Source organism: Canis aureus, chromosome 18 (assembly GCF_053574225.1).
Source record: "Canis aureus isolate CA01 chromosome 18, VMU_Caureus_v.1.0, whole genome shotgun sequence".
Taxonomy (NCBI): domain Eukaryota; kingdom Metazoa; phylum Chordata; class Mammalia; order Carnivora; family Canidae; genus Canis; species Canis aureus.
This window is the reverse complement of record NC_135628.1, coordinates 21,783,569-21,796,259: the sequence shown is the minus strand read 5'-3', so window position 1 is coordinate 21,796,259 and position 12,691 is coordinate 21,783,569.

The following is a 12,691-nucleotide window of genomic DNA, read 5'->3' as shown; positions in this document are numbered from 1 at the left end:
AGCTATCACAATAGGTTTTGGGGGGTGTGGAGCTTTTTTCTTTTCTTTATGAATAAGGTTTTTTCTAATTCTGAAGTAACATATATTCCTTAAAAAAAAAAAAACCTGAGAAATATTTAAAGGCATAAGGGAAAAATGAAAATAAAAAAATAAAGGCATAGGGAAAAAACTGAAATGTATTCCCACAACCAAGAATTAAATTAACATTTTCCTATATTTTCTTCCTACCTTTTTCTATGCATAAGTGCTAGGATTGTTCTTTTGTTTTGTTACAAAATTCAAATTAGGCTTTATATTAATAACTCACTGTTCAAAGTTCAGATTTACATTGCTTTTATTTTCTGCTTGAACTACAATTTAAACTTGTAAGAATTCATAGTTTTGTAACATCCATACTTTTTAAAAACTTCATTTTATTATAAAAAGTACATATTCATAAAATAATCATTTGTAATTACCAAAAAGTAGAACTAAAATACATATAAAATATATAACAATCTGTTCATAAATAATTCCCATGTCACTTTTTTGCATTTTTTTAAAAAATACAATATTATCACTTTTAAACATAATAGGACCTTTGGGTTAAAAGCAAAACAGTACACCCCAAATTAATTTACCTTTTATCATACTTCAAAAAATGAATTGTTAAAAGTTGCATTTTCATATTCTAATGTAGCAAAAGCTGATTTAAGAGTTTCCCTTCTGCAGCATATGCCAGCAATTCAAATATTGTCCACACAAACATTTTCTCTGAGTTTACAAAAATTCTCCTTCTCTATATTTTCTATTTCTCTTAAGATGTATTTGTTGATTATTCCTGTTTCAAATCCTGCATGAATGCATAATCACAGCAAACCAACACATTAAAGACATTGGTCTGTTTTCAAATTGCAAAATTTTTCCTTTAGCCCAATTATGTTTTACAAACAGCATCTGCTTCCAATCTACTTGCACTTTTAGGAATACTGATTTTTATTAATAGCACCTGAAAATACCAGCAAGCCACAAAGGACATGTAATTAAGAATATCATCAAGCAAGTATTTACCCAAATGCATGATTAGCTATGTTTGAGGTGTCTAAATTTAAGCAAAAATACATATCTCACCATTTCATTTTAGTGTGTAGTGCTGTTTACATCTTCTCCCATCTTGATATTATGGTTCCAGTAACAAAGCAAATAGAACTGTTAATCATTAATTCATAAACTCATAGCAATACAGCCTTTATAATGTATCACATATCCTGTAAATTTCTACGCCAAATTATTTCATTGTGGTGGCAGACGGTTATGGAAAGAAATCTGCTTTTAAATTTTGTTCCTTTTAGTTTTCTGTAATATCCAATTCTAACATACTCAAACTAAGAATATGTTAAATTCAAGTTTAATAGAAATTAAACTTGTTCCAAATATATAGACCAAATTGCCAACTGTGAGAAAGTCAAAGTCTGTGTTCTATACTACTTTGTTTTATTTAAAATTGTGGGTTATGTGACATGGATAATTTCATCAGACTTTCCAGGGTAGTTTTACAAGAAAAAGACATGGAAATTGATATGCCCCATAGAAGAGCAACAGTCTAGGCCATTCTTTTTGTGGATACAAGAATCCAGAATTGAGTAAGAATTTACAGTGGGATTTTAAAATCTCTTTGAATAAGAACTGACTGACCAATTACATGTTCTCAGCTGGAAGGTGCTTGTTCTATATACATTTTAAAAGACTGCATTTGCCTTTGTGGATAAATACCATCCACAAGAAAGGAAATTAAGAACATGATAGGGAGTGTGTGTCTTGCTTGTTGCAGGTTTCTTTCATCATGAATATATATATTTTAAAATCTTAACAGCACAAATTCACCATTGGAGGTGAATAAGTATATTTTTTCATGTAAACAAGAAGTGTTTTGTGCCAGAGTGTCATAATTAAGTAATGGAAACAGACTCTTGAAGAAAATGAGTTGCTTTATGTATTTAAGGATCCCATAGTCCATTACTGCTTCCAAAAGGTGGTGAAGCAGTTGTGAAATACTTGAACTTTCATTTACTATAAGCATGCAAGATACGAAGTATAGAACAGAAATGGTGTCAGAATACCAACCTCCCATGCAAAGAGAAAATATATCTAAAGAGATAAACAGTCTCTTTTCAAAATGTAAAATAAACGTTTTTCTCTTAAACTTGGATTATGTTGAAAGTTACCCCAATTTTCTCTCTTTGCATCATAGATACAGATAGTTCAAGTGAGATTCAAAGTAATATTCGGCCCCAAAAGACTAAGCAATCTATTGCTTTAAACTTGATCATAAAATGAATTTGTATAGAAAAAAAAATCCAGAATCCCTGGTAGAGCAACTTTTCAGTTACAGTGTTATTTGCAGTCTCATGATGGTGAATAACAGTATGCCAGGCAACGTTATATTTCTTTTTAAAATTGTGAAATAGTACTTTGGCTTCTAGAGGTGGTAATAGTACATATTTTGGGGGTGGGGGAATTCCTCCTGGGAAAATAAATTTATTTCATTACTATATGTAGTCTTTTCCCTCCCTATTTAGCTTACCTTGTTCAGTAAATGCAAAATGTCAGTATTATTCATAAGAATATTTGAAGGAATATTTGAAGCAAGTGGACATCTTAATGACCAAATTAAAGTATGAAATAGGCAGAACTCTTAGTATATCTAAGATCCTGATTGTCCAGGTTGTCCTGATTTTAAAGAGTCATAATCCCTGGTTGAAAATTACCATGTATGGGCTAATGCATTTTCAAAACTATATATAGAGAGAGCAACTATATTTCAAAACTATATATATATATATATAGTTTTGAAATATATATATAACATATGTGCCTTGTAGAAAACTTTAAAGGCACAAAGAAAGGAGTAAAATTCACCCATAATCAAAGAATGCCACTGCTCAGATTTGGGATGTGTTGTTGAAATCTTTTTCTGCGCATACACTTGCATCTCAAAAAAACCTGAATAATATTGCACATGCTGTTTTGTAAACTGTAGAGGGTTTTTGTTTTTTGTTTTTTGGTTTTTGGTTTTTGGTTTTTTGCTACATTTAACAAATAATGGGAATCTTCCCATGGTCCAGGATTCGTCCACAAATTATTTGGACTGGCTGACAGATCTACTTTCAATGATCACAACTGGTTTTATTTCACACATTTTACATCATGAGCTATTTAAGTTGTGTTGACTTATCTGACATTATAAACACCACCTAAACACCACCACTGCAATACATGACATTGTATCTTTGTCAGCAGCTGACTATTTTCATAGGATAAATTCCTATGAAAGGCATCGCATATTTTCCAAGCTTTTTGTTCATTTCTTTTTCAATTTTAGTATATGTGCTGCCAAAGCGAGCACTGTTCATTTCTTTTTCATTTTTTCTTTTCTTTTCCATTTTTTCTTTCTTCTTTTTTTTTTCTGCCTGTGGTGCGTGCACATACATGTATCCGCGTGTGAGGTGTGTGTGTTTAGGGTTGTTTTGTTTGTTTTTGTTTGTTTGTTTGTTTGTTTTTGTCTTCAGACTGGTTGCTTGGGGGTTTTTTTATTGCTTGTTTTTTTAGTTTTTTTATTGCTTGTTTTTTAAGTGACCCATAAATACTCTCTTCTTGTTTTTCGAAATCAAGACGTTAAAATTTTCAAAAAGCTTAAGTTTCCACAGACCAGGTTCCTCCTCCCCAGTTTGGTGCGTTGCTTTTTAATCACATCTCTATGGATTTAGAGATAACCTATGTGTACCTAGAGAAAATACGCTATTCTGCTGCTGCATAGCCTTAAACACGCGGATAATAATTCAAACATCCATTTGATGTTTGAATCCACTGCATCCATTCTCAGTGATGATCAGACATCACTTAAGAGGAATAGGAGAAAGCGAAGGAGAAAGAAGTAGCGATTAAAGGCAAGGTTTAAAAGAAAAGAAAAGAAAAGAAAAACGATTTCACAGAAAGGAAAGAAATATGAAAACAGCTCAAGAAATACACTAAAAAGCAAAAATATATGGGGAAAGGGGAACGCATAGTTTGACTAACTGAAGAAACTGAAATTAAAGGCAAGGTAATCCGGTAAAATGAAGATATAAGCTGAGCAAAAGAAGCTAATGACTTCTTATTTTCTTTCCACAACTGGAGGGAGACTGCTTAGATTTAAAAAAAAAAAAAAAAATCGTGAGCCCTTCTTTAGCTCAAAATAAGCCCGCGCACAGCGGGGTCAGTCCGCGGAGGTGCCGAGCGGGCCCTCGGGCTGCGCCTCGAGTCGCACCCCAGCAGTCCCCCTGTGCTCCTGTTCGTGCTGATTAGCACCATCAGAAATCACCTTAGAAAATGTCCAAAAATGCCTAGAAAGTGCACACCACGCGTGCACTCGTTTTCCTTGATAAGCCACCCTAGAACTAAGTAGAGGGGAATCCCTTCGGCAAGCCCCAGAGCGCCCCGAGGGTGTGGGTTAGTGCCCTGTCTTTCCCCGCCTTCGCCGAGGGCAGAGGGAGGTCGGAGAGCGCGGGTCCCGGCGGGGGGCGGGGGCGGGGGCGGGGGCGGTCACGGTCGCGGCGCCCCGAGGCCCCCGGGAGGTGGCCCGGGGAGCGCGCGCAGCGGCCCTCGCGGGTACCGGGCGGGCCCCCCGCGCCCCCAGCGCCCTCCGCGCTCCCCGGGCCGGGCCGGGCCGGGCCGGACGCTGCAGGATGCAGCTGTGTCATCGCCGGGCCACCGCGTCCTCCCTCCTCCCGACCTTTACGGGGAGATGAGCCTCCAGCTTCCTTCCTTCCATTGTGACATCCACCATTCCCCTTCTCCCCAGTGCGGTCACCCCTTCCTAAGGAGGGGGCCCGGGGGGGGGCGGGGGCGCACGGAGCCGCAACGGGTGGGGAGCAGATGATAAGCACCGTAAGCGATCGGAATCATCTGTAACTCCACTCGCGTTTGCTTCTTCTCGAATTTTCTCCCCGTGTAGAAGTCAACAAACCGGAACTGCCTCAAACGCGGGGGTGCTTAGAAATTGGCCAATTACTCCCTTTCTCCTTTCTGAGTGTCGAACTGATGCCAAAGCGCCCTTGAAAACAAACTTCCTGTCAGTGAAAAAGCACAAGCTTGCAGCTTATGGAAAATACTTTAGAGGCAAACGAGACATCAAATAACTGCCATGAAACATTCTGATACTTCAAGCCTGGAAGAAGTATCAGAAACAGATGGGCTCGCTTCCTCTCAGTATTTCACACAAACTCCAAAAAATAAAGGAAGAGACTAGGGGAAAAAAGAAAGCTTTTCCATTTGCTCATCCCATGTTTGAAAGTTTTTAGAACACCCAACCCGTTCTAATTATATGGTTTTTATCGCACTGAAAAATTAATTATTATTGCTCCATTAGAGGTGCTGACAAACATTTGATCTTCCGAAAAAAAACGTCTGGCTCTTCTTTATGGTAAGTCTCTTTTACAAAGGCATGAAATCTTTTGAAAAAAAAAAAATCCCATAGAACTTCTAGGTTCTGGCATCAGAGTTGATTCCATATTGTCTACAGGCAAACTAAATCTCTGCACATGCATCCCTCTTGCAGTCCACCTCCACCGCCCAGAAGAGGGGGGATATTTGTTATCTTCCTGATTAATATAAGCAAAAGTTTTCCTAAGCAGAGGAATCCTTCCTCCCAAGAAAAAGGTCACCTGATATTTCTAATTTTTCCCCAATTTTTTGCATTAACTAAATATTATCTAAAACCCACTTCTTTCTGAGCAATAGAAAAATCAAGGAGCTGTGACTATATCTCCACTTATGTCTAGCTATTTAAATGTTTGTAAATGTGTCAGAGTGTATGGGTTGCTATTATGCAAGAGCTTGGTGTGGTAAAGTACTCCCCACTTCCATATGCAAATATGGTGAGATTCCAGACCTCGTAGGTTTGTGAGCAATATTTATTCTTTCAGATCTTGCTCTATCATTGCCTGCTGTCCTCATTAATCGGTCATTCTGTTCCTTTTTCTGGTAAAATCCATCAAGACTCAGGATCAAAGATGGAGATCCAAAACTTAAACCAGCTCCTTTCCTCCATCTTCTGTTTATGACATCAAGAGTTAAGACCGGGTGAATTCAATTACTCCTTTGAAGAACACATCTTTGTTTTGAAAGGCAGATCTCTAAAGGCAGCATAACTCAAGCATCTGTTCATCTGAACGGCTCAGAAATGTGCCAGGATTGTGCCAACTTCCTATTTTAAGCACAATCTGGAGTGTAAGCCCTGGAGCCAGGGTGCTTGATATGCTGGCTTGATTTGTTGGCTCAGCCACTGGCCACCTTGTGGACCTAGGCCAGTTTTGTCACCTTTCTATGGTTCTTTTTCTCTCATCAGTACATTGAGAATGATTATAATATCCACAACCTCATAAGAACAAGGTGAAAATTTCATTAATACTCATAAAGCTCTCCATGCCTGACAGTGGTAATCATAAGATTTTTTCCTTAGCTAAATGTGCAAGTGACAAGTAGCCTACTTGACTAAGTAACTAGAAATTCCCTTTGCCGGGGATCCCTGGATGGCTCAGCGGTTTAGCGCCTGCCTTCGGTCCAGAGTGTGATCCTGGAGTCCCGGGATCAAGTCCCACATCAGGTTCCCTGCGTAGAGCCTGCTTCTCCCTCTGCCTGTGTCTCTGCCTCTCTTTCTCTCTGTGTGTGTGTCTCTTATGAATAAATAAAATCTTAAAAAAAAAAAAGGAAGAAAAATTCCCTTTGCCAAGAAAACAGGATATTTAGGCCTCTTTAGGAGTTTTCACAAAGGCCATTTGGCCCATATGTGGAATTGATGTCTCAGGTATTTCTGTGGGGCAATGAGTACCCAGAACTTCCTTTGCCATCCTCTTGCTGATGTCACTTGCTATAAGCCCCTTCTCCTCCTCCTCCTCCTCCTCCTCCTCCTCCTTCTTCTTCTTCCTCTTCTTCATTTTTTTTTATGACATTACTGCCATGCCCATGATAGGCACCCACTGAACAATTCTGAATGAATGAATGAATGAGTAAAGAGTGGACTGCGACTTCATTTTTCAATAATGGGGGTGGCGGAGCAGGAGGCATGAGGTTGTAATGAGGCATATGTACCTCCCTTACCACTTGCTGAAAGTTTGGATTATCACCAAAGACAGGAGCTGAGAAGTCTGAGTCCAAACAAGAAGGGAGGTCCTAACAACAGAGCCGGTCACAGCAGATAGAAGCAGAGGTAACTGTCCTGTAGGAGAAACAGCCCCCAAGAGCCAAGCTGTTCCTAAGCGTTGGCTCCCCACAAAATTGTGGAGTGTATGCCATGTCCAGTATCTGCCTCTGGCAACAGTGGGGATTATAGGCAGAACTTTCCTTTCAGGGTCCTGGCCCCACCATCTACTACCCTGAACAAATCTTGTACCACTTAAACCTCAGTTGCTTCTTTCTAGAAGGAGGCAGCAGGTTCTGAGTATGCAGCGGGCAAGCAATTATGTCTTGAAAGTCCTTTGTAATCTGCATAAAATAGGATGAAAAAGGAAGTCAAGGGCATTGTCAAATCTGAATTAGGAGAGAAATTAAATTAGGGTTCGGCTGAAGGGAGATGTTCCTGAGAATGTTGATGACATAAGACCAGACCAGGTTTTCAAAGGAGATTGTGAAATCTCCATTTGGGGAAGGAACTTGCAGGAAAGGAGAAGAGGGAATGTCTTTTGAGAGAGGGAGTGTGTAAAGGGCCTCTGGAGGTAATTTTCAGATCTTGGATTTCATAATTATATGACCTCTAAGAACAGGTACCATGGTACCTGAGAGGTGCTCATGACTGAGTAGGTATCTCCTTTCCTGTTTTCTCAACAGACACAGGCCAACATGGCCTACAGGCGTGCTGGGACGTGAGAGAGGATGGTGTCTGGAAGAAATAGAAAAACTGCAGACTGGACTGACTCCACAAGATTTTGTTTGATGGGTTATCTCGTTAGAGGGAATAGTCTATCTGGGTGCCATCTTGTTTTTAAATACTGCCACCAGATTTGGGGGGTCTGAAGCTTATACAATTTAGAGGCCCCTCTTTGAGGAAAAGATCATGAAATTATATATACATTTTTAAAAGCCAAAATGAAGCAAGGGGTTTTCAAAGGGGCCAATGAAAATGAGGGGCCCTGAAACCTGAGTTTCATTAGTTTCCTGGTAAACCAGCCTTGCCTTCCACCACATTATTATCTGTGCTTCACAGTTTGAAGAGCTGAGGTTAAATTAAAGAAGAAGGAGGAGGAGGAGGGGAAGAGCTGAGGTTCAGAGAAGTGAAAGAAGTTGCCCAAGGTGATGGAGCTGATGAGTGGAAGAGCTGGAAGCAACTCCCTCTCATCTGGTCTCCACGACACTGTGGCTGTACTTCCTACTAAGGTGGAGCCTGGGTCCTCATCTGTGTAAATATGGGATTGCCACAGCCTCTGCTTCATGAGCAGTGTTTGCTCCTGGCTTGGAAACAGCAGCTAAATGCTGCACATCCTTGGGTGTGAGGGTTCCAGAAAACCTAGAGGTTTGCTAGGTCTCAAACGATTGGAGGTTTGATGACGGAAGCCTTCAGTGAGGGCAACCAATAACACTGATCATTTGTGAGTGTTGAAAGAAACAGTGGTTAGGGCTATGAGAAAGTAGGTAACTCTGGCGTCTCCAGCAGGGGTTGGCAACATGGTCGCAGAAGTGACCTGAGAATGATGAGGATGTCCAGGACCCAGCCTGGCACCATTTTCTCCAACAGTAGAAACCGAGGCCCAGGGAGGGTAAGCCTTTTTCATAGGGAATGATCTTTTACAAGTTAATAAAAAGGACATGAGAAGCTGCCCTTCACTGACACCAAAGCAAAAGGGGGCATGGTAACTTTCTGAAGCAAGCAAGCGAGTGACTGAGCCCCTTGGTGAAGGTCACACAGCAGCCAGTGGCAGAGCTGGAAGTAAGAATGTGCTTCTGGAGGGGGGCACCTGGGTGGCTCAGTAGTTCAGCGTCTGCCTTAGGCTCAGATCGAGATCTCAGGGTCCCGGGATCGAGTTCCGCATCAGGCTCCCCACAGGGAGTCTGCTTCTCCCTCTGCCTATGTCTCTACCTCTCCCTCTGCATCTGTCATGAATAAATAAATAAAATCTTAAAAAAAGAAGGAAGAGAGAGAGAGAGAGAGAGAGAATGTGTTTCTGTGGTTCCAGTTCTTCATCACCAACATCATCATTGAGGTTTCCGTTCCACAAAGCAACTTTATTTATTACCAAAACAAGGATGGTGATGCTACATTCAGGAGTTGAACACTTAACCTTGCATTTTGATTTTTGTCTAATCTCAATGATAAACAAAGCAATCTCCATGTATTTTTTCATCCTGCAAGATGCTTGGGAAAACCTTCAATCACGATCCTTGCAAAGAGAGAATCTTTGACAACTTTCACATGTAGCTATTTAATTTGATTTCCTGATGCTTTCTATAGTTGACCAAAAAGTTAACCCAGTCATGGATATGGGTGGGGGAAAAAAGTTATCGTGGCCTTTTTCTTTGGTTCAGTGAAGCACATATTTTCATGTCCTTTTCACTAACTTTTAAAAGACCATTGCCTGGGACGTTCAACATTGAGCATCTGCCTTTGGCTCAGGGAGGGATCCCGGAGTAGCAGGATCAAGTCCCACATCAGGCTCCCTGCAAGGAGCCTGCTCCTCCCTCTGCCTGTGTCTCTGCCTCTCTGTGTGTCTCTCATGAATAAATAAATAAAATCCTTTTTTAAAAAAATTATAAAAAATAAAAGACCATTGCCTGTGACAAGACTTAAAAAGGTCTGTCTCCAGTAAGCTGGATACATCATTCCCATGATTCCACCCATACATAAAGGTTACTGATGATGAAAGAGATTATTGCTCCCATTTCCTACCTTCCTCTGCTACAGAGAAAATGCTCAAGGTGGCTCTCTAAAGCTGTGCTGTCCAATAGAACTTTTTCCTATGAGAGAAATGTCCTAGATAGGTACTGCTCAATATGGTAGCCACTAGCCACTTGTGGTTACTTGAGGACTTGAAATGTGGTTATTAGGATTCAGGAGCTAAATTTTAAAATTCATTTTATTTTAATTAAATTTAAATTTACATAGTCACACGTGGCTGGCTATAATGTTGAACAGTAGATATAGAGCACGTGTGTCATCACAGAAAATTTTGTGAGGCAGCCTTGATCTAAAGGGTTTACCCTCAAACGAGAACCTTGACTCTGCCCCATGTCCGACCTCGAGCTGGACTTTATCTTTTGGGCTGAGCTCAAAGAGAATCATCCAAGAGGGCTTGGCTGCAGCATCAGGATGAAAAGAGTCAAGACAGGGCAACCCCGGTGGCTCAGCCATTTCTCCTCCAAGAACATTCTTCAGTCCAGGGCATGATCCTGGGATCCTGCCATCAAGGCCCACATCGGGCTCCCTGCATGGAGCCTGCTTCTCCCTCTGCCTGTGTCTCTGCCTCTCTCTCTCTCTCTCTCTCTGTGTCTCTCATGAATAAATCAATAAAATCTTTTTTTTTTTTTTTAAAGAGTCAAGACAAGGTTGAATCACCTCGTTGGTCCCTATACAATAAAACCCTAGAATATATAACAGAGAAGGGACCTTAGAGACCCTACTCCCTGCCCCTGTTTGCAAATGAGAAAACTGAGGAGCAATCAGTTAATGACTTGGCAAAAGTTAATATAACCACTTAGTAACTGAGTCAGTCTCCTAATTCCCAAGCTGGTCCTCTTTCCTGGTCAGGGGCACAGCAGTTCAGAGAGGCCAGGGGAAGTCATTCTTTTTTTGTTGTTGTTGTTCTTTCAAAATATGCATATTGTGTCTTTTCTCTGTGGAAAGGTCCTTATGTGTAGGACCAACAGGGTGGGAGACATGAGTTGGTGCCTCTAGGTGGAGGACGAGGGGTTGGCTGTTCATCAGCTGATCTCAAAGGGCTATACAGGAGACCAGTTAGAAGGAGGGCATCTTGGTTTGCCTGGACTCGTTTTTTAAAAGTGTTTGCCAGTGTTGGCACTGAATGTCCCACAGCCCAAGAAGCACCTCCGTCCGGGGCAAATCAGGATAGCTGTTCACCTTAAGACCAATACTAACATTACTGATATTCCAGAATCCAGAAGAAGCAGGGAATCAAAGCAAATACTACACTTGTGTGGGTGGCCCGTGCTTTTGTTTTATAGATTTGGAGAAAAAGGAGTTTCTTAGGATAATATCCCCGCATTTTTCCTCTCGTCTGCATTCAGTTGTTCTCAATCAAAAACCTGCAAGCAGCCCTGCTTTTAAATGGACCATGGCTCCTCGAAGAACATTACATCTCAAAACTTACCTTTAAAATATCGTAACACGGGATCCCTGGGTGGCGCAGCGGTTTGGCGCCTGCCTTTGGCCCAGGGCGCGATTCTGGAGACCCGGGATCGAATCCCACGTCGGGCTCCCGGTGCATGGAGCCTGCTTCTCCCTCTGCCTGTGTCTCTGCCTCTCTCTCTCTCTCTGTGACTATCATAAATAAATAAAAATTAAAAAAAAAAGAATTTATAAAATATCGTAACACAATTTTGAAACAGAGATATGGGCTGATTCATCCGCGCTGTAGTACTCTGCTCTGGAGGCTGAGGCTGGCTGTTACAATGTGAAAGCCTTTATCCAGGCATCAATCATCGGCGCCAAACCCTGCTTTGGTGCAGGTCTGGGGATTCCTCAGGCTTCTTTAAGAATGTCCTGCCTCCATTCAGTCCCAGACAGAAGCATTATTCAGGTCCTGTTAAACACCTGGACATGACATCAGTCTTCCAAAGCTTAGGATGAGGGAGATAGCAGAGTATATCAGAAAGAGTCCAAGGTGAGGAGACTAGAATCTGAGTTCCAGTTTTAAATTTTTTTTTTTTTTTTTTTTTATGATAGGCACACAGTGAGAGAGAGAGAGAGGCAGAGACACAGGCAGAGGGAGAAGCAGGCTCCATGCACCGGGAGCCCGACGTGGGATTCGATCCCGGATCTCCAGGATCGCGCCCTGGGCCAAAGGCAGGCGCTAAACCGCTGCGCCACCCAGGGATCCCTGGGTTCCAGTTTTAAATCTGCCACGAGCTAGGTTGTGTGCCCTTGGGAAAGTCACATGGAGTCCGGGAGCCTCAGTTTCCTCATCTGCAAAAGAGAGATTCTAATGCCCATCCCAACTGCTTTCACAGAGGGAGGCTAATTAGTGTGAATGGGCTTTGAAAAGTACAAAAAACAAAGACAAGGCATATAACTCAGGCCTCTGACTGGTGGAGCTGACCTTTGAAAAAATGTAACCTCGAGTGGAGATCAAGCACAATTACTGGGCCCCGAGATGAACCTGTACTTACATTGCCTGCCTCTTTGAAACACAAGTAAGGAGACACATGAAGGTAGGTAAGGAAGAGAACAAATAAGCACTAGGCCAGAGAATATATCAAAAGTCTAGGGAAGTTAAAAAAAAAAAAAAAAGAAAAGCACCACATTTTGGCAAGTTCTTCTATAACAAAGACATAACTGCAAAGTGGGTCATTTAAAATAAAACACCAGAATGAAGGCAAGACCCCAAAAGGCAGAAATATGCATAAGACTCATATTCTATTAATATGTATTTATGTATGGAATCTCTAGCGTCGGAATGTATGTCAAGATGTTTCTTTCTTGCTATTTCTGCTTGCATACAGAACATTA